A 7,365-nucleotide genomic window follows, 5' to 3' on the forward strand; every position below is an offset into this window, starting at 1 on the left:
CCTTCTCTTGACTTTCGGAGCCCTGTGATAAAACTACGCCCAAGCCGACGTCACTCGCGTCTGTTTGCAAAATGAACTTCTGGTCGAAATCCGGACAGCCTAATACGGGAGCAGTAGTCAGGCATCTTTTAATTTTTTCCAAGGCGGCTTGCTGTTCTGGTCCCCAGGTCCACTTCCGTCCTTTCTTTAGTAGCGCAGTCATCGGTTGCACGATAGTCGCGAAGCTAGGGACAAATCGCCGATACCACGAGGCCATCCCGATCTATTGACGGAGTTCCTTTAAGTTAGAGGGGGCCTTTAACCTGTTGATCGCAGACACCTTCTCGGGATCAGTCTGAATTCCGTCACTGCTGATGACGTGGCCGAGGTAAACGAGTTTCTGTTTGGAGAAGCAACACTTCTTTGGATTTATCCTTAAATTCGCCGCCCGCAATCTGCGGAAAACTTCCGAGAGATGAGTAAAGTGCTGTTCTTCTGTCGCGCTTATGATAATAATATCGTCTAGGTAAGCGAAGGCGACCGGTTCCATTTCCACGCCGATTACACTATCCAGGGCGCGTTGAAACGTGGCACTGGCAGAATGCAACCCGAAGGGCATGACCTTCCATTGATACAGTCCTCTCCCAGGGACCGTGAACGCTGTATACGGGCGACTATCACTAGCCATGGGAATTTGCCAATAGCCGTGCTTCAAGTCCAACGTGGAGATATATCGGGCGTGGCGTAATTTCTCCAGAATGTGATTGATTCTCGGGACTGGGTAGGCGTCGGGCACTGAGTGTGCGTTTAACTGACGGTAGTCTTCACACATGCGCCAATCGCCAGCCTTCTTCTTGACCAATACGATGGGAGCGCTGTGCGGGCTTTTGGAGGGTTCGATGGCCCCGTCACGGAGCAGTTCATCTACTTGGGCATCGATGACATGTTGCATCGCGGGGTTCCGGGGATAATACCTTTGTTTTACGCTCTTGTCGTCTCGCATGACGATAGTGTGCTCGGCGACGTGAGACACCCCATGCAGCTTCTCGAATTAGACCAGTTTCCGATTGATGAAGCTTTGTTGCGCCGGACTCAATAGTGTGTTCTGTCGCTGTTCGTCGTTTTCTACCGTCCCCATCCTAATGGGCGCGCCGGCATTGATGTTCGGGGTCGTAACTCGCATAGGAATAGGACTGGGTGTCTCTGCTTCTTCAGGCCTGGCAGTTCCCAAATGGGCCCCAACCGCAACAGGGCGTAGCGTTTCCTCCTGGCTGCCTCGCGTCTTTATAAGTACTGGCTGTAAGAGAGGGTCTCCTGCCGCTTGGGCTTCATTTTGCAAGTCGAAGGTAGCTCGACCACATCGCACCTGAGTTCCCGCTACTTTGAGGAAGTCCATTCCAAGTATTACTCGATCTAACATGGTGGGCATTACTAACATAGGTAAGAGCACCGTAGTGCCGGCCAACGTAACCGAGGTTCGCCAGAGCTTCGTCACATCCAGACATGACCGGTCGGCCAACGCTATTCTAGTTACAACATCCTGTAACTCGTCTGCTTTCGCGGCCAGGCGAGTAAAACTTTCGCTGACGAAACTCCTCGATGCCCCTGTATCAATGGTGGCGTCCACCAGTTGTCCTCCGACTTCTATCGCTGCTATGATGAGCCCGCCGTGTAATCTGAACGGGGGTTTTACTGGGGTCGGGTTGCTGCTCCGTTCGTCTCTGCCGCACCCGGGTTCCGGCGGAGGCGTTCTCCGTTTCCCGACACATTTCGACGGCAACATTCTATAGTTAAAACTCCTGGTCGCCCACAGTCCCAACAGAAATCCCGACGTGGGTTGGGGCAGATCCTTTGGAGATCCCCATGAGGCCGACTGTAGGTGGCTCGTGCGAAACCACCGTGCCGCTGGTCCCTCCAAGATCTCGGACATAGCGCGGAGTACCTCCTCTGGATTTATCCTGTACGTCGTCATCTTTTGCTCAAGCGCGGCGATGAGAGTCAACGGATCCGAACTCCCATCGAACCGTAAATTCCATTTGTGCATCTTCTCGGGGAGCAGATGTTGAGTTGGAGCCGTGCTGCTCCGTGTGTCGCGCCCTTGTAGATCGGCGGGAAAGCGGGCGTCTACCGGTGGAATCCAGGTGCCGTGCGTCGGTCCTGGGTGAATCCCTCGATGGCGGGCTGGAGTCCCGATCGATGTAGCTCCGGAAGTCATGGGAATGGTGAGGGATTCTGTGAATTGTCCCGTCTCACCGTTCCTGCCTGGAGGGTTCGGACTTGGGGCCCGGCTGCTATATTGCTGCTGAAACTGAGCCAGTCGGTCCCACACACTCTGTGGGAACGACTCTGTGCTGACCTGGTCTCCTCGACGGTACCGTCGGCTTTAAAACCAAACTCCAGGGCGAGAGAGCTAGGTTCGTCTTTTCGGCGAGCGTATATCCAGCGGACTCCTATACCTGGATTCTTAATAAAATCGGCTTCTTGGTACTCACCGTCAGATTCCTTGGGGTTACTTATTGTTGGTTGGCCTCTTAAATTTAGTTTGGTGTTAACTTCCCTCTCAAGTCTCCTAGATCCTTCCGGAGATCGGACGTGAACGGTTCGGGTGACTCTACCCTTCTTTTCTTCAGTGGGTCTTTAGGCCACTTGGGTGATTCTCTAGCTAGTCTCGGTGACCCTGCTCGGGCGCCACTTGTAAGGATGCTCTCTGGCCGGGGTACAGATCTCAGTCAGATCCAAGAGTCCTTTACAAGAAATTTGTAAGTCACCGAAACACCGGACTAGAGAGTTTCATTCAACGAGTGAATGAGTAGTTTGGGGGGGTCACGCCGAAGGTTCTCATGGCCGCCGGGAGAGAGAGAGAGAGTAATGTCGGAGTTGGTCGCGCCGTATCTTACTCCTGGGTTAAAAATTCCACGGGCTGGACCTTGGGGCGATGCCAAGCCAGACGAAAGGTTTTACGAGGGTGGGAACGCCGGGTGATCCCACTGGTCACTTCCGCGATTGGGACACGTAAGTCGTTTTCCGCGTGCCGTAGGCCAAAAATCCACCGGGCTGGACCTTCGGACGAGGCCAAGCCAGGATACTATTTCGCGAGAGTAGGATCGGGGGGGGCGTCACGCGCAAGTCGTTTTCGACGTATCGGATGCCAAAAATCCACCGGGCTGGACCTTCGGGCGAGGCCAAGCCGGGTAGAATTTGTCGGACGCGGGGGGGATTGGAGGGAAAAGGATGGCGTTATGATCGACCAGTCGGGAATGATGTCCACGCGCAGATCACATGCACTACGAGGAGAAAAGCTAGGGTACTAGACCAGACGGGCCGGGTGTCCGCGTGCCGGTCGCATTCGCTACAAGGAGGAAAGCTAGGGTACTAGACCAGACGGGACGGATGTCCGCGTACAGACCACATGCACTACGAGGAGGGGAATCTAAGATACTAGACCGGACGGGACGGGTGTCCGCGTACAGATCTCAAATACTACGGGGAGGGAGGTAAGGGTACTAGACCAGACGGGACGGATGTCCACGTACAGGCCACATTCACTACGAGGAAGGAAGCTAGGATACTACGAATAAAAAGAATCACGAACGGGGAATTTAATCTTTTACTTCTTCTCTTTATTTTTTCTTCTAGGTTATTTTTATTTATCTACTATCCTCCTACGAGTCCGCTACACCGTCTCTTCTCAGCGGAAAGGAATTTTATGTACACTAACTTCTAAACGCTGATCAGCCCACTTATTCACTGGTCGCGGATTATCCGGAAAATCGCTGCGGGAGACACGTCCGCTCCGTTTTACTATTCCGGCACGAGAGACCCTTCTTCATTCGTCACGTGCCGTCGCGCGGTCGAGGCGTTACTCGGATTACACGGAAAATTACTGCGGGAGACACGTCCGCCCCGTCTTACCATTCCGACACAAGAGAGCGCTCGCTCGATCGGTGTATGACGACCTTCCCTTTTTCTCGCTGTCGGGATTTCTAGTATATTCCTTAATTTCTAGTATTTTGTATTACTCACTAAATATCGGCTAGCGTTGCCACTCGGGTTTGGAACTTAACTACGGCTTAATATTCGGTTTCAAATTAATATTTATTATCCACTATGCGTCGCTTACACCTATAACCTTACATACTACTAACTTAATATTTATTATTCATGATGAGTCGCTTACACCTATAACCTTACATACTACCAAAAATTGTATCGTACACCGTCTAGGTGTGTACGTTACAACACTCCAGTTACGTATGTGTATATATGTAATGAAGCACACTTAAATTTGCGAATAAATGATTTGCTCATATATCAATTAACAAGTCAACAAAATTAATCGTCAGAAACTTTTTCCTGACTTATTTTTGTTGATGTGGCGCGATCTTTACAAGACCCATCAGATCGGCTAGCTATGGAGAGTTTTTAAAATTAATAAAAAAAAATCTAAAAAATCTGTAGTCCACATTTTCTATTTCCATTTCCCTCTTTCGAGAATTGGTTATGTATTCAAAAAAATTGGAGTTCGAGTTTAATTTGCAATAAAAAAAAAAAAACTCAAGGAATAAAATTGAATTTTTGATCAAAAACTGAAGTATTATTTGTCAATATGAAAATAAAATTCTTAGTATAATCGTTATTTATGGAGCTGAAAATAAAACTCACCAAATAATCGTTTTTTAGATTTATATACAACTCAAATAACAACTATTATACCGGATTTTGAAACTTTAATGCATAAGTATTTTACTTATATAGTTGGATTACTTCTAGGAGCTTTCCGTGACCATTTTTTTGTTTAAAAAATAATAAATCCCTGCCCAAAAGGGCAAGGGTTATTATGTATAAGGTCGGCCTTCTACAAATGACCAGCGGCCGAGCTGTCGCTGAGGGAATTTATGCTCACACATAACTAAGCCTTCTGCTCGCAGAGGTTGGCTGAGGAGACACTTGTGTGAATCCGTCTAAATGTATATGCCGGTCATGTTATTATATGGGCGCCCTTAAGTATTCGTATTGGAGTATAATTACAGTGTGCTCACGATAACAAAGATTCAGAGAACACACGCCATAGTGAACATATTTGTGGTTATACTACACAGCACGCCTACCGGAAAGGCAAATCAACCGAAACTGCACTTCACACATTAGAATCCCAGATAAAAAACGGATTCCACCATAAGGAAAACTATATGGCGTCTTTTCTAGAATCAGAAGAAGCCTTCAATAACTTCACTTCGTGGGCAGAATTAGGCATAACATTGACAAGCGGACTGGGCGCAAGTGGTCATGTCAGTCTTGCAGGGAAATGGAACTTGACATGACTGGCTTTATGAGGCAAATTCGTGACGGTTTTAAGAATCTTTTTGGAGTATTAAAACAACTCACTGAATCTTTCAACGTCGTAAGTGAACAACTTAGTATTAAAAAACAGCTAAGTGAGTCACCCAAGCGTAAAAACCGGGCGAATTAGAACGGGCGCTTCTTTAATTCATCTGCCACAATTCCTAATTTAAATATTTTTATTAGCTCTTTACCATCACACGAGCTCTAACGAGTCTAGAAGTTGAACCATCCCTGGTGCGCTTTAGACACCACTCTGAACCTTGATCCCCGAGACTAATATATAAAATTCTCGTGTCGCGGTGTTTGTGGTTAAGCTCCTCCGCAACGGCTTTAAAATGTCTAATCCCTGTGCATTGTTATTGTAATGTCATTATCTTTTGCATGCCTTGCCAGCTCCCCAAGTGTTTGTAACTCTCTGTAACATTTTAATCTTTTTCTTCCGCTTTATTCTAACTGTGTACGTACAAAGTTGTTTGTGCTTCACAAGCAACGCTCAGTCGATAGAAAAGTTTTTCTCCCGCGCCTTTGCATTTACACGAGTTTCTTTTACTTTTGTGTTTTCATTTGATCCCTATGTTTTTATTTATTATTTTTTTTTTTGCGCAAAAATTTACATTTCTGCTTCTAAATCTTACTATAAATAAAACAAAAAATAATGATTATGTCTGTTTCCTGTTTCAAGAAAGGTTGCCAGCTTCCATCTACATAAAAAGATACAATCATGCTTGATAAATTTACAGGATTCGTGGGCAGAATTAGACATAACATTGACAAGCGGACTGGGCGCAAGTGGTCATGTCAGTCCTGCAGGGAAATGGAACTTGACATGACTGGCTTTATGAGGCAAATTCGTGACGGTTTTAAGAATCTTTTTGGAGTATTAAAACAACTCACTGAATGTTTCAACGTCGTAAGTGAACAACTTAGTATTAAAAAACAGCTAAGTGAGTCACCCAAGCGTAAAAAACCGAGCGCATTAGAACGGTCGCTTCTTTAATTCATCGGCCACAATTCCTAATTTAAATATTTTTATTAGGTCTTTACCGGCACCTAGCTCATCAGACCCCGTAACTGGAGAAGTTGTAGGTGGATTAAAAGCTGAACAGCCAGCTGTTCCTAATGTTACTGCGTGCTCTGAATGACGCTGTGTTTGAGAATGTCGGAGCAAGAATGTTCAAAAATATCAAAACGTAAATATAACAGTTAAAAAACTTAAATCTCGCAAGATATCTTTTAAAATATTTGTTCCTCCAGAAGCTTTTAATGTTCTAAAATTTAGAAGTTTTTAACCTTATGATGAACTAAATATAAAAGAATTTGTTCCTAAAAGACAAAGAAATAATAATCGGCCTCCGATTTTAGAATCTGTTCCAAAAAATTGAACTTTTCAATATTTCCAGCCTATCACAATGTAAGGGGACTTAATCAGGCCTATTCCGGTTTTTACTCGGAAGTGAATTGGATAATCGGATTACCTTTTAACATAGGCACATTTACCTTCTTTTGGTCCCTTTTGTTCCCAAGCAAAATCATCTGACTGGCAGCTGTACCCTATTAATAGAGGCGTTTAATTTGGACGGCGGAATTGCTTTAATGCCGAAGTCTAGAATCCAATCGATTCTGAGACGCTATCACAAAATTAATTGTAATAGGTCAATTAAGTTTTTATAAACCAGATTTATAAAGCAATAATGTTCTTAAACCATTAAAGAATAAGGTAAAAATATCAATTGCACTTTAACTTATCGCAAAGTATGTTAATTCAATTAATTGCTGTGCTTGCGGAGTTTAAAACGCCAGCCAATTGCTTGGCGGAAAGTTTCCGTAAGATTTCAACGGAAGTAAACAGATAATTAACAGAGGGAATTTAGATTCCGTGTAAATCTTTCGGAAGGGAAAACTAGAACATGTCTGGGAAATTCGAATCCATGTGAACATTTCGGAAGTGAAAACTAGAACAAGGCTGAATACGAAGCTACCTAGGTTGTGCGTTTACTACTCTGCCTTTAATGAACATATTTTAGACTTCACAGAAGTTTGGCT

The sequence above is a fragment of the Drosophila gunungcola genome, assembly GCF_025200985.1.
Source record: "Drosophila gunungcola strain Sukarami chromosome 2L unlocalized genomic scaffold, Dgunungcola_SK_2 000008F, whole genome shotgun sequence".
NCBI classification, from domain to species: Eukaryota; Metazoa; Arthropoda; class Insecta; order Diptera; family Drosophilidae; genus Drosophila; species Drosophila gunungcola.